A 26,659-nucleotide genomic window follows, 5' to 3' on the forward strand; every position below is an offset into this window, starting at 1 on the left:
CAGAAATACATTATTTTAAACTTTGTACTAAGATAGGCACTCTTCTCCATATATATTTTATACGATCTGCTTAGTCAACAATAAAGTAAAAGTTCTCCATTTGCGTTCACACTGTCAACCGTTTTTCATTTATAAATATGTGGACCGTATACTTTGACTGCCATTTGTCCTTTTCAGACTCCTGGGTTATTAATACTAGGTTGATGAGATGCCAGCCGATGCCGTTAAGAGTCTCTTAATGACAGTGATGGCCTTTAAAAGCACATCGAGGGACTTTTTTCATCTGATTTGCTGCTGCTCAGCAGTGCTTTCCTCGTTAATGAATTTTTAATACCCTTAATGACAGCAGAAGAATGATGTAATTAAGGAGGCCAAGTTGGGGAAAACCGCTGACCAACACTATTTCTGGAGAATATCTTAATAGCACTTTCATTAAACGATCATATTATTTTAATGAATAGATTGTCTTCCAGGGACTATGTTTCTTTCGCAGGCCTGAATGCAGTCTTCAGGTTAAAAGTTAATGAACGACTGGAGACTGAATAGGTTGAATGCACAAGTCTATGAGCACACTCATGGTCAAATGTATGCTATTAATCAAATCAACTTTGCTATAGGTTTTGTTTGTGGATTGTGAAACGATGGAGAGGCGAACCCGTGTTTTGATGACCTTCAAACGTTTCCACGAAGCTTTATTTTCTTATTTTGCAAATATTTCAACTATAAAAATGCAGTTTAAGAGAGTGGGACTCATTTTACATATTACAGTAATGTTATTGAATGTTTGTTAGATAATCTGATTATAATTTGTATTTTGTGCTTGTAAGATGGAAAGAAATGGCTGTTAATCTTTTATAGTGAATGTCTAGTGAAGTAATAATACAAACTATAGAACATGATTATACACACAGGACACTTTTTCCATGGAATAAAAGTGTGTTCTATTCCCTTCTAGTGGGTTTATTGATGGCATGCAATATTGTGATCATATCGTTTATCCAACATGTATTACACCGCTCTCCGCAATGGAGAATGAGCGTGCAATATTGTTACAATATTTCACTTTGTCAAGACAACACGACGTCACACTTCAGAGCTCATGCGAAGATCCAATGACAAAACTTTTCTGCTGCGCATGCGCACAATCATTTCTTTGTCGGCCAGGAAAGAGAGAAGACGAAGCTAACCCGGTGCTCGGTTGAAGCACTAAATAAATAAACTGAAAACTGAAACTAAAGACATGCTGAACACTTGAAAGGCTACCAAAACTTCATTATATATTCTTCACGCATATTTATAAGAGAAAAACATACCAACGGACATCGAAAAACTGAAAAAGAGACACGTCGGAGATGTAAAACTTCCACACTAGCGAGTGACTGACAGCTTGTAAACAAATATGTTCACCTTCATTAAAAGTGGAAGATTTTGAGAGAATTTTGGCTGCCAGGTCGCTCCGTTGTGTGTTGTTGTCGATGATGATTTTAAAAGTAACTTAGTAAATTTCACAGGGATAATAATAATAATAATAATAATAATAATAATAATAATAAGTGTTGCCAGGCAAAACAAACCTCGCCCGGTAGCACTTATGATGAATATGAAGGAAGATGTCATGAAAAAAATAGGTACCCTATGGGTCCATGTGGCTACTGCTTATAAATAAAATAGTTTTCTGATCCTGGGTGGCACGGTGGTGTAGTGGTTAGCGCTGTCGCCTCACAGCAAGAAGGTCCGGGTTCGAGCCCCGTGGCCAACGAGGGCCTTTCTGTGTGGAGTTTGCATGTTCTCCCCGTGTCCGCGTGGGTTTCCTCCGGGTGCTCCGGTTTCCCCCACAGTCCAAAGACATGCAGGTTAGGTTAACTGGTGACTCTAAATTGACCGTAGGTGTGAATGTGAGTGTGAATGGTTGTGTGTCTCTATGTAAGCCCTGTGATAACCTGGTGACTTGTCCAGGGTGTACCCCACCTTTCGCCCGTAGTCAGCTGGGATAGGCTCCAGCTTGCCTGCGACCTTGTAGAACAGGATAAAGCGGCTAGAGATAATGAGATGAGATGAGTTTTCTGATCCCGTGTCCATACAGTAAATATAGCATATACATTTACTCTGAGTCAGTAGCCACAAAAATGAAGCGTAATCCAAAAATGAACAATTTAAAAATCACAGAAGTAAAATATACCAAGTGTCTGTTGTCACGCTTCTGGGCTCACCCAACACTCAGGACTTCACTTCCCACAATCCCCCTCACACACCAGTCACTATCACGCGCACTCCGTCAGCCAACCCGGAACCACTTCCTAGGAGTGGTTCCCCCAAGTTCTAATCACCATCACCTGTACCTTTTTGTTTACATCTGTATTTGTACCCCTTTGTTTGTTTTGTTCATTGCTCAGTATTGCCTCTACATTTCGTGAGCCTACTGAGCGTTATTATTCTGATTGCTTCCTTGTGTATGACCTGTTTTGCCTTCCGGTTTTTCCCGTTTCGCCTAGCCCTTGTGTTTGGTTGCCCATTTCTCTTGCTCCTCGTTTTTTCGATCCTCGCCTGTTTCCTGATTACGATTTGCCTAGTCCTTGTATTTAGATTGCCCGTGTCTACTGTTTCCCGACCACGATTTGTCTAGGCCTCGTTACTGTTTTGGATCTCTAGGTATTGACCTGGCCTGGCCTTTGTACATTGTCTTTTTTTCATTGTTCTCATTAAAACCTTGAGTTCATTCACAATCCGTGAGCACCTGGTTTGTCACAGCCGCGTTACATCTGTACTTTATATTATTCTACTCTTACCTCTTACAGTTTTCGAAAGTGAAACCTCCGAACCGAGGCTGACATACACACGCCATGACCCAAACTCTTTTTTCCCGGAAATGGCCCAGCGCTAGAGCTCAGTGGAACGCACTTTCCCTCTGTAATAAGCATAAACATGTTTGAAAGCGATTTCTTTAGTCTATTTATTTTGAATGGTGAACCGAATTGTATACACTCACTGGCCATTTTAATCGGAGCACGTGTATGCACATGTGCAGTGTGTGATTGTTACACTCTTATATTCTTACAGCATAATGACATCATGGCTAGCGCCTGTATATGAGGCAGTAGACACAACAAAAACAATTTTGACCTTTTTGGTGACCTTGACCAGATGACCCTCAAAATGTTGGAGGTTCTATTTGAGACCAATGCCCATCTATCCTGAAAGTTTCATGAAGATCGAGCCAACCGTTTTCCCGTAATATCATTAACAAAAAAACCAAAGAAACAAAGAAACCCAACCAAATACAATACTTTGCCCCCTGGTGGATTCCGTCCCAGGCGAGGTAATCATATTCGGCTTTATTATGCTAGCATTGGCCTGTGCTAACACTACACCAGTTAGAAGGTAAATGGACTGCTGTGCTAACAGCACCAAATCATGGGTAAGCTCGCACTGGCCTTCGCTAATGCTACTGCTACACCAAATGGAAGCGAACTGGACTGCCATGCTAACAGCACCGAGTTGCGGGTAAGCTTGCATCAGCCTTCAAGAATGCTGATATAAAGAATGTATAATAATACTGTAATAATAATAATAATAATAATAATAATAATAATAATTAAAGCCGCAAGCGGCCTCGACGGGCCCTCGCGCCAGCGGCCAAGGGGGGCGGGGGCATGCGTCCCCGCGAAATACCTTCCACAGCTTCTTCGGCAAAAGACATTACCACAAGGTAGTGGTGTGAAGGAAAAGCATTATGGAATTATTTACCAAAAACCCGTGTTGGAGCAATTGCGTAGGCCAAAAACAGCACCCCCCATGGACGAAAATTCCCAAAATGTGGTATACATGACATGGGAGGTAGTAAGAGGGTGGCCGTGAAGTTTGACCAAATTTGAGGAAAGATTGGAGTTTTTGCCCAAAAATAGCGCCCCCAGTGGCGAAATATCACAGAAATTGGGTAACATGTCAGAAGCCCAATGAGTGATTTGCGTGTGAAGAATGAGCAGTTTTGAGCAATTAGAAGATTTGTTATGAATTTTTAAGCATGTAAAATTTCGCATTGAAAATTGATTGACGTATAACTTCTGAACGGCTTAGGCTACATGAAACGTATTTAGAAACTTTTGTCAGCCATGTCTGTAGATCATGTGTATCAATTTTGGTGACATTCCTATGAACGGTCTAGGAGGAGATGCGCCGTGTTCGTGGCCATGCATTTCGCACAAAAGTGAAATTACCTCACTTCCTGTTGGGCGTGGCTAATGCATTGGCATTACATTTTTGTCCGGCTTAGTGAGATACATATGCGTACCAAATGGCATGCCACTACTACAAACTACATGGCAACCAGGCACCTTAATGCGGGAGGCCAAAATCACAACGAGTTAGGGGGCGCTATAGAGGCCCTGAGGCCCGCCTGGATCTGGGCTTCTGGTGCTCAGTAGCGGTGGCAGTCTAAGAAAAAGGAGCCAAATTTCGTGCATTGTCGACCAAGGCAAGCGCCCCAATAAGGGTCTTGTAAAGAGTTTGCTTGGCAAGTTTGACAGATCAGAAGCTGCAATATCATTTTTGCCATAACCAGCACCCCCAGGGGCGAAAGTGCACAAAATTTGGTGTAGATGTCAGGTGAGCTATGAAGAGTTTGCGTATGAAGTTTGATGACAATTGAGTAAATAGAAGATGAGATATAGATTTTTGAAGAATAAATTTTTTGGTTTTTCCCATGTCAGTAGGTGGCGCTATGCTGTACATGAGCGATTATGAGTTGGAAAAATAAGTGTCTACAACAGCAACGTACTATCACAAGGTAGTGGTGTGAAGGAAAAGCATTATGGAATTATTTACCAAAAACCCGTTTTGGAGCAATTGCGTCGGCCAAAAAACAGCGCCCCCCCATGGACAAAAATTTCCAAAATGTGGTATACATGACATGGGAGGTAGTAAGAGGGTGGCCGTGAAGTTTGACCAAATTTGAGGAAAGATTGGAATTTTTGCCCAAAAATAGCGCCCCCAGTGGCGAAATATCACAGAAATTGGGTAACATGTCAGAAGCCCAATGAGTGATTTGCGTGTGAAGTATGAGCAGTTTTGAGCAATCAGAAGATTTGTTAGGAATTTTAAGCATGTAAAATTTTGCATCGAAAATTGATTGACGTATAACTTCTGAACGGTTTATCCTACATGAAATGTATTTAGTAACTTTTGTCAGCCATGTCTGTAGATGATGTGTATCAATTTTGGTGACATTCCTATGAACGGTCTAGGAGGAGTTGCGCCGTCTTCGTGGCCATGCATTTCGCACAAAAGTGAAATTACCTCACTTCCTGTTGGGCGTGACTAATGCATTGGCATCACATTTTTGTCCGGCTTAGTGAGATACATATGCGTACCAAATGGCATGCCACTACTACAAACTACATGGCACCCAGGCACCTTAATGCGGGAGGCCAAAATCACAACGACTTAGGGGGCGCTATAGAGGCCCGGAGCCCCGGCCAAGTTTGGGCTTCTGGTTCTGAGTAGCGGTGGCAATTCTCGGAACTGGTGCCAAATTTCGTGCGTTTTCGCCCATGGCAAGCGCCCCGAAAATGGCCCAACAGCGGAGAAAAATAAAGAAGAAGAAGAAGACGGAAGAAGAAGAAGAAGAAGAAGAAGAAGAAGAAGAAGACGGAAGAAGAATAATAATAGTGAACTCTTACAAGAACAATAGGGCCTTCGCCCATAGGGCTCGGGCCCTAATAATAATAATAATATTGGCTGGCTTTTTTTCATGGTATATCAGAAATATTCCATTCAGCTACTCATCTTCAACTCATTCAATATCATGCTAGCTGAATGGAATATATCTGATATACCACTCAACACCAGGTAATATTACAGTGGTGCTTGAAAGTTTGTGAACCCTTTAGAATTTTTTATATTTCTGCATAAATATGACCTAAAACATCATCAAATTTTCACACAACTCCTAAAAGTAGATAAAGAGAACCCAGTTAAACAAATGAGACAAAAATATTATACTTGGTCATTTATTTATTGAGGAAAATGATCCAATATTACATATCTGTGAGTGGCAAAAGTGTGTGAACCTTTGCTTTCAGTATCTGGTGTGACCCCCTTGTGCAGCAATAACTGCAACTAAACATTTCCGGTAACTGTTGATCAGTCCTGTACACCGGCTTGGAGGAATTTTAGCCCGTTCCTCCGTACAGAACAGCTTCAACTCAGGGATGTTGGTGGGTTTCTTCACATGACCTGCTCACTTCAGGTCCTTCCACAACATTTCGATTGGATTAAGGTCAGGACTTTGACTTGGCCATTCCAAAACATATTAACTTTATTCTTCTTTAACCATTCTTTGGTAGAACGACTTGTGTGCTTAGGGTCGTTGTCTTGCTGCATGACCCACCTTCTCTTGAGATTCAGTTCATGGACAGATGTCCTGACATTTTCCTTTAGAATTCGCTGGTATAATTCAGAATTCATTGTTCCATCAATGATGGCAAGCTGTCCTGGACCAGATGCAGCAAAACAGGCCCAAACCATGATACTACCACCACCATGTTTCACAGATGGGATAAGGTTCTTATGCTGGAATGCAGTGTTTTCCTTTCTCCAAACATAACGCTTCTCATTTAAACCAAAAAGTTCTATTTTGGTCTCATCCATCCACAAAACATTTTCCCAATAGCCTTCTGGCTTCTCCACGTGATCTTTAGCAAACTGCAGATGAGCAGCAATGTTCTTTTGGGAGAGCAGTGGCTTTCTCCTTGCAACCCTGCCATGCACACCATTGTTGTTCAGTGTTTTCCTGAACATTAGCCAATGTGAGAGAGGCCTTCAGTTGCTTAGAACTTACTCTGGGGTCCTTTGTGACCTCGCTGACTTGCTCTTGGAGTGATCTTTGTTGGTTGACCACTCCTGGGGAGGGTAACAATGGTCTTGAATTTCCTCCATTTGTACACAATCTGTCTGACTGTGGATTGGTGGAGTCCAAACTCTTTAGAGATGGTTTTGTAACCTTTTCCAGCCTGATGAACATCAACAACGCTTTTTCTGAGGTCCTCAGAAATCTCTTTTGTTCATGCCATGATACACTTCCACAAACATGTGTTGTGAAGATCAGACTTTGATAGATCCCTGTTCTTTAAATAAAACCGGGTGCCCACTCACACCTGATTGTCATCCCATTGATTGAAAACACCGGACTCTAATTTCACCTTCAAATTAACTGCTGGTCCTAGAGGTTCACATACTTTTGCCACTCACAGATATGCAATATTGGATCATTTTCCTCAATAAATAAATGACCAAGTATAATATTTTTGTCTCATTTGTTTAACTAGGTTCTCTTTATCTACTTTTAGGACTTGTGTGAAAATCTGATGATGTTTTAGGTCATATTTATGCAGAAATATAGAAAATTCTAAAGGGTTCACAAACTTTCATGCGCCACTGTATTTAAATATTTAACAACTATTCCACGAAATCGAGTCATACAGTATGTGAGCTGACAGTCGACGAGGCGCATAGCGGCACAACAGCATAACATAACATAACTATATTACATTTCCAAAAGATGCTCTACAGTGTTTCCTGAACTCAGCAGTGGTGGAAACGTCAACATGAGAACCTGCTGTATAATTTAATTCAACTTTATTTTCATTATTCCAGGTTAGTACAGCAGAACGAAAAGCTTTCTTACTCTTCTCTTTTGTACGATGAGATGGAATAATTGTTTTATTCTATCCACATTCGCTGGATTTTGAGAAACTGAGCATTTTTATTTTTTGCAAATTCAATAAATAAAAACTTTCTACAAAACGTCCGACAAAATCATTTCCGCTTTGGCGGACTTCTTAAAAACCTATCGATGGCGGCATGAATTGACTTTAGTGTTGTTTTTTTGTAGAAAGTGCCGTCTTGCTGTTGTGCCGAGGTCTAGAATAGCTTCAGACATTTATTTAATTCTTCCTTGGACATTTCAGTTCTGTAATTTTCAAATTTCTTTGAGCTTTTGAACCAGTCTAAAAAAATTTTATAAATTTTAATGCTTAAAGATTAAGAATGTAAACAAACTGGTGAAATAACAGGATAAATTTGTGAAAATGTGATAATAATTCTTGAAAAAAAAAGATATGTTTTTCCATCAAATATTTTTATTCCATATTTTGTTGCTTTTTTACGTAATTTCTGGGATTTTGTTTTTGAGTAGAGTTTTTATTTCATCCTCGGTTGGTTCAGCAAAACGTTCCGCCAATTTGTTTTTCTCTACTCATGGTATATGAGCTGATATCCTTGCAGTAGCATAGCCAATCAGAGTGCACGATTGCTCATATCCAGTGAATGTGGATAGAATAAAATATATTTGCTATTTTTCTTGTCATTTTCTCCAGTGTGTTGTACATGTATTATCCCCCAGTCCTTTTGAATTCTTGAATCTGATTGGTTGGTTTTGTTGAATTTTTATAACAACATGGTTCTTATAGGAGTTCCTTAGTCCCAAAACCTTATCGTTTCTCTAATCACAGCTTGTTCATATAATCTAAGGTGAAACTGTTATTGTGAAGCTTTTTTTTTTTTAAATATGTTCAACATTTACAGAAGGAGTCTCCAGTGTCAACGTTTTGTAACAGTATGGGGGTTTTTTTCTGCCGTGAGTCTTCAAGATCGAGGACTTTTTTGTGCTTTAAGGTTTCTCCGTAACATGTAAGATGTGTTTTTGTCTTATTAAGTTGAAAAAAAAAGATAAAAAAGAGTCTGGTAAAGGAACAACTACTGCACTATATATGAGAGATCACTTTCATAACAATATAAAACAACTTATTTGTGCACCACAAAATCTCAGGATCTTTCTAAATACGCTTTCCACAATGATCTAAAACAGTTCCTTTAAAATCAGAACCTAGCTGAAATATGCATTTGAGATAATCAAGGAAAAGCAAGCTGTCATCAGTTTGATAGGACGAAGCAAGCTTTTGGCAAAATATTTTTTCATACTCAGTTAAAAAAAAAGCAGCGTTCATGATATCGATTAAAAGAAAAGACTGAAGACACGTCCCTTGGCAGTAAAAGGAATGGGGAATGATTAATGTCCTTCTCAGTGGAAGGAATTATATGGAATAAATTAAACTACAATGGCAGCAAATTGAAAAATAAGGATGCAAATGAAGTTTGAATGCTTAATTTCTTACAAAGAAAAATAGCCAATTAGGACTAAAAATGGTGAGGGATTGGCTGAGAAACATGATATTAAGCGTAATGACTGAGATTTTGCATTCTTTAGTGTGCGAATTTAACTGTCAGGAACAATTTTACCCCGGGGGGCTGAGAAACGCACAACGCCACCACCATGGATACAGAACAAGAAAGAATGAACATGCGTCGAGTTTAACACAACTGTAAACTTACAGAGAACCTGAAAATATTTTCACAAGCTCAAACAGAATGATCAAAACAGATACCGTATAGATCGGAACGTGTTTTATAGATAAATCCCGAGCTATCATTTTGAGCTGTAGATTTATGAATCTCTTCCCACTCAGAAACTTCTTAGATGTCGAATTAATGGTTTATCTCTGGACATTTATCAAAAGTGATTTTTTTTCCCCTGAGGTGCTTTGCAGGAGAGTCTGGTACGTAATACTTTTCATAACCGAGAAGGTAGTTTATAATACTTCATTATGATTCATGATGACTTTTAGTGCACTGGCAGGTATTTGTCTTATTTCTGCGTAAAAAGGTCAGACTATTCAAACAGGATCACTATCATAGCTTCTGCGCCTACTGATTCCAGGGTTGTTTCTTCCCCCTGTTTTTTTTTTTTGTTGTTTATTTTTATTGTAACATTAATTAATTAATTAATTAATTAATTAATTAATTAATTAATTAATTAACAAGACTGAATCTCAAAACCATCATGAAGTAATAGAACCAGAATATCTTCACATTGAACACGTTTGTGACCGTTTTAAGAACTTTTGATTGGTTGTACCCTTCATGCATGATCACAGAAGACACAGCTCTCGATGGTTTATCCTGAAAATACCACAGCCACAGCCATCGCTTGTTTATCATTTTGTTTATTAGGTGAAATCACTAATGCTCGTGTCACTGTACGGCGTATCAGGATACGTGGCAGTAAGAAAGGAACGTCACAGCATCGCCAGCTCACGTAGCTAATACTCTCGGATGCGTAACACGATCTCCTTGTACGCCAGGGTGCGGTGTATTTTTAAGTCCACACTTAAAAATCCATAGCACATATGTAGCAGCTTTAATACATAACATGTACGTCACGTGTGCACCGTAAAAACGAAAGCTACACAGCAGTGATGCAGCGGGGACGTTGCTCGAACACCTATTATGCCGTGCAAGCGCTTTAGTTGACTCGTGTCTGATGAAGGTGGCTCCGGGACTGGCTGGGTGGACATGGCTGATGTCTTCCCTCTTCCTTTGCCCTTCTTGGGTCCTGACTTCTTTGCTGGCATGATGCTTTCTTGATTGACGAATGACAACAAACGCGGCGTGAAGGCCGTGGATACACCGCAGGTATACAGCAGCAACGTCACACGTAAGAACAAAACGCCACGCCACGTAAACGCATCATACACCACGCATGCACCTCAGTACACCATAACTTTACGTCCCTTGAACCCCATACAAACCCCAGGAACGCCACAGTAACACTACACATATGCCATGTATGTCAGAGGACTTTAATTTTGGACAAAATATGCCTCATTTCTTGGCGTTTGACCCACACGCCGCTTACGTGGCAAGATACGAGACGGTGTGACACAAGCATAAGTGACAGATTTGTTGGTGAAACGCGCTTTTTTCACAATATTTCTTTTCCAATAACAGACTGTCCTGAAGTGTTTTGTTCCTCTTGCAACATAGCAATGTACCAGTGACTGCGTTTTTAATTTAGTAATAAACAGCATTTCCTATTTTATTCATTTATAGTTACATTTAGAGTTCATTTAAAAGTTAAGATTATTTAAATAATATTGTCTGGCTTTGAGTGGTATATCAGATATATTCCATTCAGCTAATCCATTAGCTGAATGGGCTATATCTGATATACCACAAAAAAACAGCCATTATTATTATTATTATTATTATTATTATACACATTCAATGGAACAATTATAGATTTTACAAAAAGTTAAGAACAGGACGGTAACTTACCAATATTGAATTTTGATTCTGATCGAATGTAATTCGACGTTCTGTCAATCCAGTGTACTGTACAAAGTCAAAGTTCTAACAATAAAAATGGTACAAGTCCAAAAAGCCTGAACAACAACCCAACTGATATTCAAGCTATATCCAGTTTGACAGATCAAGTTCAAAGTTACTTTTGGTTGTAGTTAACTGTTCCACTGCAGTTGTTCAAAACAAAAGGGCTTTGCTGAGTGAAGTCCATGAGTGAAGTCCTCTTGGAAAAGTCTCCATCACTTTTCCTCACCTCCAAGTAGAACTTTGACAATATTTCCATTATTGCTCTCTTTTCCAGTTTTTCGATGTCCGTTGGTATGTTTTTCTCTTGTAAATATGCCTGAAGAAATATCTAATGAAGTTTTGGTAGCTTTTCGGGTGTTCAGCACGTCTTTCTCTTTAAATCTTCTGCTTTTAACGAAGCAAACCTCACGGCCATGTTTGTTTACAAACTAGCACTGAAGTTTTACATCTCCGACGTGACTCTTTTCCAGTTTTTCAATGTCCCTTGGCATGTTTTTCTCTTGTAAATATGCATGAAGAATATATAATTAAGTTTTGGTAGCTGTTCGGATGTTCAGCGCATCTTTAGTTTCAGTTTTCAGTTTATTTATTTAGTGCTTAAACCGAGCACTGGATTAGCCTCGTCTTCTCTCTTTCCCAGCCGACAAAGAAATGACTGTGTGTGTGCATAGTGGAAAAGTTTTGTCATTGGATCTTCACATGAGCTCTGACGTGTGACGTTGTGTTGTCTTGACAACATGCAATATTGTAACAATATTGCACGCTCATTTTCCATTGGGGAGAGTGGGGTAATACACGGAGGATAAGCGATATGATAATGTTGCATGCCATCAATAAACCCGCTAGAAGGAAATAGAATGCATGTATGTTATTTACCAGCTGGGAGGTCCGTATGGTGAAATACCGTGACTGAGGTCTTGAAAGTACTGAGCGAGGCCCTCTGGGCCGAGGTCGGTATTCAAGGCTGAGGTCACGGTATTTCACCATACGGACCGACCTTAAGCTGGTAAATAATATATTTATTTTTTTCTTTACCAAATTCTAGCAGAAAACGAGAGCGCCTGAAAGGGGAAACTGAGCCGAGTCGCCATTTTGAATCCTCATTCACGGCTGTAATGCAAATTGCTTCCTCCTCGGTATACAAGTGCACTTCCATGGCAGGAAAAAAACTACATTTTGCCGCCTATGTCATCCCCTATTTATACAAGGCAAGGCAAGGCAAGTTTATTTATATAGCACATTTCATACACAGTGGCAGTTCAGTGTGCTTTACAGAAGTAAAAGCAGAACAGTAAACAATAGAAAATAAAATTACATAAAATAATTGGGGAAGAAAAATAATAAGAATTAAACAATAGTAGAAATAAAATAATAAAATGAAATAAAGTTAATCAGTCTCGAGATTAATTATTATTATGGGTTTAACTCATAAAGCGCGCTCTTCCCGTGGCTCTTCCACGAGGATCACCAAAAATCGTCCCGCAGACACAATCTACGAGGATCACCAAATACAAATAGGAGTCATTCAGGATTCAGCCATGTTTTTGCTCGGTGTTAGCAAATTACAGGTTTTTAGCTTTCTCCTGAAATGTTTTCTTTTATTTCTTTTTCCTCAGGGTAGTAAAACTCGCTTTTGCTGTGAACACTGTCGTTATCGCTATCCATGCTGTAAAATTAATGCTATTCTCCTGAGAAATGCTGTCAAAAATTTATAAGATTTTTGATAATCTTATAAATAAATCTTATAAAAAAGATAAATGTTGACAAAAAATGTTTGTTGTATGTTGTATGTATGTATGTTTGTTGCTGTTGTGAATGAGCGAGTCACCAGAGGTCCGTAACCGGGGTCCGTAACTGGGGTCCATACCGTAGGATACGGACCCGCTCGCCAGCCAATCAGAGCGCAGGATTTGATGGAAACAGGACCGCGAAAAAAATAAATGTTTTTATTCCATGGAAAAAGTGGCACGGATGGAAAATAATAGTTAATATTGTGGAATGTCAGTGAAATAAGTTAGCTCCTGTTATCAGGAATCTTACATTATATTATTGGCATTTAGAGGACGTTCTTAGAGCTCTCCAAAGCGCCATACAGTGTACCCAGAGCAGCCTGGGGGGCAGTAAGGGGTGAGATCCCTTGCTCAAGGGTACTTCAGCCATTCCTGCTGGTCCAGGGAATCGAACCAGTAAACTTTTGGTCCCAAAGCTGCTTCTCTAACCATTACACCATGGCTTCCCCAATGGTATATAATTTTATATATAATGTCTATTATATATAATCATCCATTATAGTTGCTCGATAAACAGTCGCTCCTTCACCAGATTCCCTTTTATTTCATTTTGCAGTTTGTTATGAGACTGAGAAACCACAAAAACACAAAGACCTCTGTCTGAAAGATTCTTCTGTTGTGAAGGTCTTATTGAGTTTGATAGGCACTGATACCCAAGACTCTTTTCATACATGTTAAATAAATGTGTCCTTAAAGAAAATATCATCATATTAATGCTTCCATGTTTTTACTGTTGATGATTTGGCTAATAGGAGTGAAATTCCTCTATATGATAACAGACAAATAGTTTTGGACGGTCATTGGTTGATAAAAACTGCATGTATATCACTACTCTGTATATAAGAAGCACACAAAGGTCCTCCTTGCATACGTGTGTGTGTGTGTGTGTGTGTGTGTGTGTGTGTGTGTGTGTGTGTGTGTGTGTGTGTGTGTGTGTTACACTCCATTACCTGAGATAGATAGTGCAGAAGAGGTATTAAAACAATGCTCTGTGAGATGGAACCCTTAATTACCTCCTCCCATAATCTCCTTCTTCAGCTGGACACAGATGCTCCAACACCTCCCCAAAAGCATGACCACTCCCGTGTGTTTATCCTCTCTCTCTCTCACACACACACACACCTCAGCCAACTCATCTCCAACTCTTTCCCCAGAGATTCTCTCTCTCTCTGTCTGTCTCTCTCTCGTGAGTGAAACTGTGGAACCCAATCTGGTCTTCTGCTGTTGTGCTCACCACGGTTGTAAAGGGTTCCTATATCCTTCCTGGCAGCTCGAACCAATCCTCTGACCTCAAAACATTTGTTTCCATCCACAGGACTGTCACTGCTTCAATGTTTTTTGCTTTTTGCACCATCTATCCATCTATTATCTCTAGCCGCTTATCCTGTTCTACAGGGTCGCAGGCAAGCTGGAGCCTATCCCAGCTGACTATGGGCGAAAGGCGGGGTACACCCTGGACAAGTCGCCAGATCATCACAGGGCTGACACATAGAGACAAACAACCATTCACACTCACATTCACACCTACGGTCAATTTAGAGCCACCAATTAGCCTAACCTGCATGTCTTTGGACTGTGGGGGAAACTGGAGCACCCGGAGGAAACCCACGCGGACACGGGGAGAACATGCAAACTCCGCACAGAAAGGCCCTTGTCAGCCACTGGGCTCGAACCCAGGACCTTCTCGCTGTGAGGTGATAGTGCTAACCACCACACCACCGTGCTGCCCGTTTTTGCGCCATTCTGTGTGAACTCTAGAGACTGTTGTGTGTGAAAACCACAGGAGATCAGCAGCTTCTGATCAAAGAGAGACAGGGAGTTGTATTAATGGAGTCTGAGACTATCCCGGGAATGCATACTCTGGATCTCTGGATGAAGCGCGAGTCTTCACACACACTACAGTGACTGAGAAGGGCAAAACACAATAACAAAATGTGAAACACTTTTACATTTTATAAAACAGAATTACATTAGCAAAACACTTTCGCCAAGGACAAAACTAGAAAACAAACTGACAAGATGTGAAACACTTGTACGAGCACTGACACAAATTTCCAAGTGATAGAACACTTTTACCAGTCCCGAAACAAATTTACAAATGAAAATCTTCACGGAAGGGGAATGTACCAAATGCCACAAGTGACCTGGAAGTGATAGAGTGAGCAGTTGATTCATCTTCCCTGTGTCCGAAATCACTCACTACTCACTATATAGTCCTCCATCTAGAATTCCCTTTAGAGAGGATTTCAACGTGACGTCACAGGTCACGTGACGCCCCGGTGTCCGCCATTTTGAAGGTCAAGCTAGCTAATGTCAACAACATAGTAGCTGGTATGTTACTGTAGCAATGTTTACATTCAGTCATTTGGATGACTGTTAAAACCTTTCAGTCTCAAGTTTTTCCTTTACTGTATTTACTAGTTTACTGAGCTAGCGCGCTCGGGCAGGCTGGGAGCTAGCGCGCTCGGGCAGGCTGGGAGCTAGCACACTCGGGCAGGCTGGGAGCTAGCGCGCTCGGGCAGGCTGGGAGCGAGCACGCTAGCTCCCAGCCTGCCCGAGTGTGCTAGCTCAGTAAACTAGTAAATACAGTAAAGGAAAAACTTGAGACTGAAAGGTTTTAACAGTCATCCAAATGACTGAACGTAAACATTGCTACAGTAACATACTAGCTACTGTTGTTGACATTAGCTAGTGCTAACAGCTAGCTGCTAGTGCACTGCTACAACTACACCGACCCTAATAATACAGTTCTTGGTCATTGCCTGGTAACAGCAAATTTATAACGGGCCATGTCTCAACAGACTAAGAAGCTATTTCAATGACATGTAATAACATTTTGTTTATCCTGAGGACCGAAAGTAAATGAAAATGTGAACAAACCTTAGCTGTAATAAGATGGCGACCACCGGCTCCAGGAACAACCCGCTGATGTAGGCATGTTACCCAGCCTGGTTTTTAACGACATAGGTATACAGATCATGTGGGCCGAAGTCAGGTAAAGACGAGGGCTTCGTGTACTTCCGTACGTCAGTGAACAATCCTGGTGGAAGCAGGTAAACGTCGTTCTCTAAGCCTGCTAACCTCAATTTTTGCAAATACCTCTCCCTCTGCTCGCCCTGTAAATGCCCTACATCGCTGGATAGTGAAGGTGTTTTCTGCATCTCGCTCCTTTTTCTTTTATGTTTTTTCCCTGGTATTTCCAACACGCCTGACTGCAGGTCAGGAAGATCACCCGCACTGCAGCGCTGCAAAGCCAGAAAAAGATAGCCTGGTAACGTGTACGGATCACGTACACCAGCATCATTGATTTTCTGGTGATATCGCTTCTTACTCGCGTCATCTAGGCCGGATAAAATACTCGACAATGAGACTTCGTCATGATCAACAGTGTATCGCTACCGGTAGTCGCCATATTTGTGACCGTCAAAATGGCGGCATAAATATTGTCGCTATGGAAACAATGACGTAGGCCGAAATCCTCTATACAGTGGATATAAAAAAGTGCATACACCCCGGTGAAATGACAGGTTTTTCTCATCTCATCATCTCTAGCCGCTTATCTTGTTCTACAGGGTCGCAGGCAAGCTGGAGTCAATCCCAGCTGACTACGGGTGAAAGGCGGGGTACACCCTGGACAAGTCGCCAGGTCATCACAGGGCTGACACATAGACACAGACAACCATTCACGGTCAATTTAGAGTCACCAGTTAACCTAACCTGCATGTCTTTGGACTGTGGGGGAAACCGAGCACCCGGAGGAAACCCACGCGGACACGGGGAGAACATGCAAACTCCACACAGAAAGGCCCTCATCGGCCATGGGGCTCAAACCTGGACTGTCTTGCTGTGAGGCGACAGCGCTAACCACTACACCACCATGCCGCCCGGGGAAAAACATAAAAAATAAAAAATGTACAATAAGCTGATTGCTTAAATCTTTATCTACTTTTAGGACTTGTGTGAAAATCTGATGATGTTTTAGGTCATATTTATGCAGAAATATAAAAAATTCTAAAGGATTCACAAACTTTCAAGCACCACTGTAAATAAAAAGTAAACTGAAAGCATACTCTCTTATTTTTAGTTTAAAAGAAGTATACTAGAAGCACACTTGAATAAACTTCTTTTTTGTAAGGATCACCAACGGTGCACCAAGGCCTGGAGGGAACCAACGCCCAAAACCAGGTTTAGAGCTACACCACAACTGGCGGACAAAACACTCAAACAAAAAACAAACATCAAACTACACAAACACAAAAATGAAAAACGAAAGGGAAAATAAAATAAAATAAAATAAAATAAAAAGCTCCGGTGAGAAGCGGTAGCCAGAATGCACACAGCATACTCTCAACCGGAAACAGAAACAGAGAACTTAGCAGAAAACAGCAGCACTGACCAGGAAAGACAGATGGCCGATGCTCATACAGGGATCTTCTTCCACCACTAACAACTGCACGTGATCCACACAGATCCTTCACAAGTCCAGACAATTACAAGTCAGGAAATTCCACCTCAATGTGTTTCACAGGAACTGGACTCAACCACTGGATTCAACACTGCAATTAATCTTACATTTTAAAAAGAAAAATAAGCAGCAAAAACAAATAGAAAAATATGAAAACACACATTCTCGTCTCCTCCAGTCGTCAGTTGTCAGTCGTACGGTATGTGCACATTTTGTCCGAGTGAAAGGACCTTCAGCTGGACTTTGTATTACTCTTTTAATTGATTCGTCTACCTTTTTAGGATGCACTTTTACACGAGCTTGTAAATTCTTGCTCTCATAAAACATGCCAAAGGTAAAACAAACTTATACAGCGCAGTAACGACTGGTTACAGGACTGTTCTTTATGAGTATGAGTTTATTTATGAAGGTGATAAATTATTTCCGACTAGACCTATAAAAGTTTGACTGAATTAGCGTCACCTTTTCAAAGCTGCGCTGTTGATGATTATATAAACTTTGCCGTGTATCTCAGCCTTGTTTAATTAAAAATTAAACAAACGCAGCATTTGCATTGGAGTGCGGTGTATAAAAATCTCGCAGTGAAGTGAGTAAAGAAGGCCTTAGTTAATATTCAGTGTTTTACCAGCCAGCTGCCTCGATCAGATAAGATACGAATGATTAATTTTCTTGATTATTGAGAAACAAAATGACTTGTAAGTCTTTTTAAACTTGATTCTAATTTGCTATGAAAAAAAATTGCAAAGGACAACATAGGAAAGACAGAATGTAGGAAACAGATTTCCAGATGTTTGCATGTTCTTCATTATTCTGTAGAAGTAAGGGCCCGGTCCCACAACACCGATAACTCCGACTGTACTTATATGTGAATTTAGTTCCAGTCTGGAGCAGTCACACCACAACTATAATCCCGACTATAATCCCAGTTGGTCCTGACACTCAGGGAAATAAATGTATGCAACTTAGGAATAGTCCTGGAAGTTTTTTTCCAAGTAGTAGCACATTATTCCGGGTCATGCTGGACAGCTTGGGTTCCAAAACAACCCATGCACACACTCCGGTGGTTGATATACAACCCTGATTCCAAAAAAGTTGGGACAAAGTACAAATTGTAAATAAAAACGGAATGCAATGATGTAGAAGTTTCAAAATTCCATATTTTATTCAGAATAGAACATAGATGACATATCAAATGTTTAAACTGAGAAAATGTATCATTTAAAGAGAAAAATTAGGTGATTTTAAATTTCATGACAACAACACATCTCAAAAAAGTTGGGACAAGGCCATGTTTACTTCTGTGAGACATCCCCTTTTCTCTTTACAACAGTCTGTAAACGTCTGGGGACTGAGGAGACAAGTTGCTCAAGTTTAGGGATAGGAATGTTAACCCATTCTTGTCTAATGTAGGATTCTAGTTGCTCAACTGTCTTAGGTCTTTTTTGTCGTATCTTCCGTTTTATGATGCGCCAAATGTTTTCTATGGGTGAAAGATCTGGACTGCAGGCTGGCCAGTTCAGTACCCGGACCCTTCTTCGACGCAGCCATGATGCTGTAATTGATGCAGTATGTGGTTTGGCATTGTCATGTTGGAAAATGCAAGGTCTTCCCTGAAAGAGACGTCGTCTGGATGGGAGCATATGTTGCTCTAGAACCTGGATATACCTTTCAGCATCGATGGTGTCTTTACAGATGTGTAAGCTGCCCATGCCACACGCACTAATGCAACCCCATACCATCAGAGATGCAGGCTTCTGAACTGAGCGCTGATAACAACTTAGGTCATCCTTCCCCTCTTTAGTCCGAATGACACGGCGTCCCTGATTTCCATAAAGAACTTCAAATTTTGATTCGTCTGACCACAGAACAGTTTTCCACTTTGCCACAGTCCATTTTAAATGAGCCTTGGCCCAGAGAAGACGTCTGCGCTTCTGGATCATGTTTAGATACGGCTTCTTCTTTGAACTATAGAGTTTTAGCTGGCAACGGCGGATGGCACGGTGAATTGTGTTCACAGATAATGTTCTCTGGAAATATTCCTGAGCCCATTTTGTGATTTCCAATACAGAAGCATGCCTGTATGTGATGCAGTGCCGTCTAAGGGCCCGAAGATCACGGGCACCCAGTATGGTTTTCCGGCCTTGACCCTTACGCACAGAGATTCTTCCAGATTCTCTGAATCTTTTGATGATATTATGCACTGTAGATGATGATATGTTCAAACTCTTTGCAATTTTACACTGTCGAACTCCTTTCTGATATTGCTCCACTATTTGTCGGTGCAGAATTAGGGGGATTGGTGATCCTCTTCCCATCTTTACTTCTGAGAGCCGCTGCCACTCCAAGATGCTCTTTTTATACCCAGTCATGTTAATGACCTATTGCCAATTGACCTAATGAGTTGCAATTTGGTCCTCCAGCTGTTCCTTTTTTGTACCTTTAACTTTTCCAGCCTCTTATTGCCCCTGTCCCAACTTTTTTGAGATGCGTTGCTGTCATGAAATTTCAAATGAGCCAATATTTGGCATGAAATTTCAAAATGTTTCACTTTCGACATTTGATATGTTGTCTATGTTCTATTGTGAATACAATATCAGTTTTTGAGATTTGTAAATTATTGCATTCCATTTTTATTTACAATTTGTACTTTGTCCCAACTTTTTTGGAATCGGGGTTGTAATATGGATAAGTCAGGGACTACGGAAATATAATAAAAAAGGATACAAAATACGCAGTGGTTACGGATTTTAATACGGATGCATCACGGATGCTTATAATTTACGAATCGGTCATGGACGTTTCAGTATATTACAGATCGGTTACCGATTTCATACGGATGATGCATCACGGATAAAAAAAAAAAAGAAGTCTAAAATAGTTAAATGTTTGGACTGCCGAAGTTCATAATTAAAATATCTTACCTGCTTACTTTATACATGCTTACTTTATGAATTTACAATTGATATTTCATGGAAAATATCACATATCTGTGAATAAAGGATTTGTGCTTTGTATTATATATATTTTTTTCTGTGAATCTGTATTCCGTGACTTGGTGATGCAACAAAGATGTACAAAGATGCCTGGAGAAAATAGGACGTGCTCAGACACCATCACATGTACCTAACAATTCCCCGATTGGTCAAATGTTTTATCGGATCATGTCCAGGACTGGAAAAAATCGCTCCAGAAGGAATCTCAGCGATACGGATAAACCAAGGCCTGGGCTATAAGGATCGTTATTGGTCTGGTGTGAGCACCGACCATATAAACTACAGGGGACCCATTTATTTATAGTTATCGTTATAGTTGTAGTTATAGTTATAGATATCGGTATTGTGAAAATCCTCATATGAAGTCGAGGTATCATGTAGACAGAAAACAATATTACCATCACACACAACACCCCATTGGTCTTGTGAGGTGATGTGAGGGAAAATGTCAAAGAAATACACAGCATTATGTTCTTCTTCACACTAGATAATCATGTTTCCCTCCAGGAACATTCAGGAACACGGATAGTGGATATTACAATGGATGCAAAGACAACATTTCAATGTGGCCGTCTTGACTGACAGACTCAATTTCTTTATTCTCTTTCCTATACATACAAACACACATCTGTTCCATTAAGTCAGCAGTAAGGCAAGGCAAGGCAAGTTTATTTATATAGCACATTTCATACACAGTGGCAGTTCAATGTGCTTTACAGAAGTAAAAGCAGAACAGTAAACAATAGAAAATAAAATTACATAAAATAATTGGGGAAGAAAAATAATAAGAATTAAACAATAGTAGAAATAAAATAATAAAATGAAATAAAAGTTCAAAAAAGGAATCAGCCTCGAGATTAATTATTATTATGGGTTTAACTCATAAAGCGCGCTCTTCCCGTGGCTCTTCCACGAGGATCACCAAAAATCGTCCTGCAGACAAAATCTATGAGGATCACCAAATAAAATCGTCCCGCAGACAAAATCTACGAGGATCACCAAAAATCGTCCCGCAGACAAAATCTATGAGGATCACCAAATAAAATCGTCCCACAGACAAAATCTACGAGGATCACCAAAAATCGTCCCGCAGACAAAATCTACGAGGATCACCAAATAAAATCGTCCCGCAGACAAAATCTATGAGGATCACCAAAAATCGTCCCGCAGACAAAATCTACGAGGATCACATAAAGCGCGCTCTTCCTGTGGCTCTTCCATGAGGATCACCAAAAATCGTCCCGCAGACACAATCTACGAGGATCACCAAATAAAATCGTCCAGCAGACAAAATCTACGAGGATCACCAAAAAATCGTCCCGCAGACAAAATCTACGAGGATCACAGTAACAAAGAATTAAAGTAAAAGTAAAAAGTAACGCATGGAATGTCACATAACACAGGGCAGACTTGTCAAATATTTAAATAATATTAGCTGGCGTTGAGTGGTATATCAGATATATTCCATTCAGCTAGCATGATACTGAACGAGTTAAAGATGAGCAGCTGAATGGAATATATCTGATATACCACTCAATGCCAGCCAATATTATTATTATTATTATTATTATTATTATTATTATTTTACATACACATTCCTTTTGGGTGTTCAACGCATCTTTCTCTTTCAAAATTCTCTAAAAATCTTCCGTATTTAATGAAGCAAACCTGACGGCCATGTTTGTTTACAAATTGTCACAGTCACTCGCTAGCACGGAAGTTTTACGTCTCCAACGTGTGACGTCATGTTGTTTTGACAACCATGCAATATCGTAAACCATATTCAACGCTCATTCTCCATTGGGTAGAGTGACGTAATACACGCAGGATAAGTGAAATGCTAATAATATTGCATGCTATCAAACAAAATGAATGAAACCTACTAGAAAGGAATAGAACACATGTTTTTTAATCCATCAAGAAAGTGTCCTGTATGTATAACAATATAATATCTCGGATTATAAAATGAACAAGTGAACAGTTTTGAATTGTGGAAATGTACACAACTAAACAAAGCAAGAGCTGCATCTGAGAAATTATTAAGGCCCCGGTCACACCGCCCGAACTTTGCTGGAGCGTTCCTTGAACGGTAGGGAGGGGGGGCCGAATTTCGACAACGCTCGTCACCGCGCACAAAATGGGAAAAAAATCGAAAACACGGGCGTTGGCTTAGCGGTGCACCGCTGAAGCCGGCGTTGCTTTAGCGTTGGTTTAGCGGTAGCGAGCGGTAGCGAGCATTGGTTTAGCGGTGACGTGAGCGTTGGTATAGCGGCGTTCTGCGCATGCGGGCTTTGGCTCGGCGGGGGTATAAAGTTGGTTTAGCACCAATCATAGCAAGTCTCTCAGCATCCATGGTGATACAGTTTTACTGTAACTTTGAGCAAATTCGATATAGATGAGGTCTGAACTCAATGGCAGCTCGATTCCAAATGAGCTCCTGGTCCATTTCTCCCCGTATTTATAGCCAAATTCTGGTCCCACTCCAACACCTCTATACCAACGCCAAACCAAAGTTCATCGCCGCCATGGATAGCTGCTTCAATGCCCGACACCGTTCCAGCATCCCCGTGTCCGCTCGTAAAACGCTTACAACCGCTCCACCGAAGTTTGTGCAACATTTAATCGCCGCCCGGGCAACGCTGGCGAAGCAGCGGTGGTCCAGCGTTCAAGATTTCTGCGTTGGCCTAGCGGACCCAAGCGTCCACGAACTTGCGTCTAGCGGTGCCAAACTTTGACTGGGCGTTGGTGGAGCGGGGGTGAACTTTGCCGGGGTGGAAAATTGCCCCCTCCTCACCGTTCGCAATATTTTGTGCAGCTCAAAACTTTCGGAGCGGTAGGAGGGCCCCTCGAGAAACATCAGCGGTGGCCGAGCGTATACGGCGTTGCTTTAACGGGGGCCAACTTTTGTTAAACGGTGGTGAACGGTTACGAGCGGTGATGAATTTTTTTCACCGCTCCAGGAACGCTCCAGCAAAGTTCGGGCGGTGTGACCGGGGCCTAAAGGAGAACTGAAGGCAAATTTTTTTATCATCAAAATTCTATTTATCTCATTTTATTAAATATAGGAATGCATTTTTGATTGCTATTTTGTCACTGCTATAGCAAGTTATGAGTGTTTGAAATATGCTCTGTAATATATCAGTACATATGTCAAAGTGATGGCCATAAACGAGATTCGTTGAGACCTGTGCGAGACATCGTAGGACGGAAGTAAAATGTAAAGCGCAAATCAAAGTCACCGACATCTGCCAACGTTGTCAAAAGACGCGCGCACCCTCTTTCGAATGCTGACGTAATCAAGCCGGAAGTTTTGTTTGTTTTGATAGCAATCAGGAAAGTTTGAAAAAAGTCGGCAGTAATCGTCATTTTAACTCGTTTTTGTGCAATACTTTGTTTGGAAAACAGTTTTCAAAATGGTGGCGCTGACACCTGGCTGACACTTCACATTTCAAAGTCTCGCACAAGTCTCGTGAAGATCGCACGGATAAGCGACGCCTGCCGTGGACCAAACGAACTAAATTCAACATGGATAAAAACCGAATAGGCCGATAAGTATAATATTTAATTGCAATTAGTTGCCAATACGAGTCACGATATAAGGTTACTAAAACCAAAAACGTAATTGAATAGCACGTTAATTAAGAAATAAAGCAAGTTTAAAAATGACTTCAGTTCTCCTTTAAAATAATAATAATAATAATAATAATAACGTCACATTTTCCACACTTTAAAATGGCAGTATGTACTGCACTGTGTTTCTGTAAGAGAAACTTTCAACTGCGTTTGGGAACATATACAGTAACTTCACCAAGTCGAGCAATGCATTAAACTAAAGCATATTCTATGCACTTCCATTCATCAATGTCAAACCGAAGCAGTTTGTATAGATTTAAATGCACTGGTGCATGTTACAGTCTCTTCCTCCCTCCTCTGTCACTGTGGATCTAATATCAATTGGACATTTTTAATCAATCTGTTTACAATTCTCAGTGGTTCTCTGTGACGTTTTGTGAGTGAAATTGTAGTTCTATGAGTACCTTGAAAAAGCAAAGTGAGAGCTTAAAATATTTAAAGAAAACTGCTTTACATAATGGACATTAGCACTGTCGCCTCACAGCAAGAAGGTTCTGGGTTCGAGCCCAGCGGCTGATGGAAGCCTTTCTGTGCGGAGTTTGCATGTTTTCCCCGTGTCCGCGTGGGTTTCCTCCGGGTGCTCCGGTTTCCCCCACAGTCCAAAGACATGCAGGTTAGGTTAACTGGTGACTCTAAATTGACCGTAGGTGTGAATGTGAGTGTGAATGGTTGTCTGTGTCTATGTGTCAGCCCTGTGATGACCTGGCGACTTGTCCAGGGTGTACCCCGCCTTTCGCCCGTAGTCAGCTGGGATAGGCTCCAGCTCGCCTGTGACCCTGCACAGGATAAGCGGTTACAGATGGATGGATGATGGACATACTGGACAAGATCCTCCAGTTGCAAATGTAAATGTGTCATCAAAGGTGCAACACTGATTCTTGATAAGGACTTATTACGTATCTTATGAAACACATTTAAGATACATAATAATCCATCCATCCATTATCTGTAACCGCTTATCCTGTGCAGGGTTGCGGGCAAGCTGGAGCCTATCCCAGCTGACTACGGGCGAAAGGCGGGGTACACCCTGGACAAGTCGCCAGGTCATCACAGGGCTGACACATAGACACAGACAACCATTCACACTCACATTCACACCTACGCTCAATTTAGAGTCACCAGTTAACCTAACCTGCATGTCTTTGGACTGTGGGGGAAACCGGAGCACCCGGAGGAAACCCACGCGGACTCGGGGAGAACATGCAAACTCCGCACAGAAAGGCCCTCGCCGGCCACGGGGCTCGAACCCGGACCTTCTTGCTGTGAGGTGACAGCGCTAACCACTACACCACCATGCCGCCCGGTTCCAAAGCTGCTTCTCTAAAAATATTTGGCTATGGCTTTCCCCAAAATAGCTCACAGTACTCACATTTTGGTCTTAATTTCCCATTCCCTTTATGTCTGATCATAAATAGTGACACTCTCAAGTTGTAGAAATACACCTTATCTGAGCTCCCACACATATTTTCAGATAATGATGGGCCAATATTCGGAGAATAAACCAAGAAAGCACAACTTTATTCATCACACACTTGTGAAATTTCCTCTCTGCATTTAACCCCTCTGAAGCAGTGAACACACACATGCACAATGAGCACACACTCATACCCTGAGCAGTGGGAAGCCATGCTAACAGCGCCCGGGGAGCAGTTGGGAGTTAGGTGCCTCGCTCAAGGACACCTCAGCCCAAGGCCATCCCATATTAACCTAACCGCATGTCTTTGGACTGTGGGGGAAACCGGAGCACCCGGAGGAAACCCACGCAGACATGGGGAGAACATGCAAACTCCACACAGAAAGGCCCTCGCCGGCTTCGAACCCAGAACCTTCTTGCTGTGAGGCGACCGTGCTAACCACTACACCACCGTGCCACCCGGAGCTATGGATATGGCCACCCTGTCATGGATATGTACATGTTTTCATTGCAATATTATGATATAAATAGGGCTGTCAAACGATTAAAAAATTTAGTCGCGATTAATCTCAGAATTTCATATAGTTAATCGCGATTAATCGAATTTTTAAAAATCTATGTAAATGAGTAAGGCTTTGAAAGTGAAATGTTCCAATTAAAATGGTGAACACATTTTATGCTAAAAGTACTTGTTAAAAACTGCTGGGACAAGAGAAAATGGTAAGGGAGTTTATTCACTCACATACTAGGCAGTACTGAACATACAAAACACAAAATTGGACTTTGTGATGGATTAGGGAGCTGTAGTCTCAAATATAAAACATGTAGTCACATACTACTGTGTCTCAGGGCCCGGTCACACCGCCCGAACTTTGCTGGAGCGTTCCTGGAGCGGTGAAAAAAATTCATCACCGCTCGTAACCGTTCACCACCGTTTAACAAAAGTTGGCCCCCGTTAAAGCAACGCCGTATACGCTCGGCCACCGCTGATTTTTCTCGAGGGGCCCTCCTACCACTCCGAAAGTTTTGAGCTGCACAAAATATTGCGAGCGGTGAGGAGGGGGCAATTTTCCGCCCCGGCAAAGTTCACCCCGCTCCACCAACGCCCAGTCAAAGTTTGGCACCGCTAGACGCAAGTTCG

The sequence above is a fragment of the Neoarius graeffei genome, chromosome 14 (genome assembly GCF_027579695.1).
Source record: "Neoarius graeffei isolate fNeoGra1 chromosome 14, fNeoGra1.pri, whole genome shotgun sequence".
NCBI lineage: Eukaryota > Metazoa > Chordata > Actinopteri > Siluriformes > Ariidae > Neoarius > Neoarius graeffei.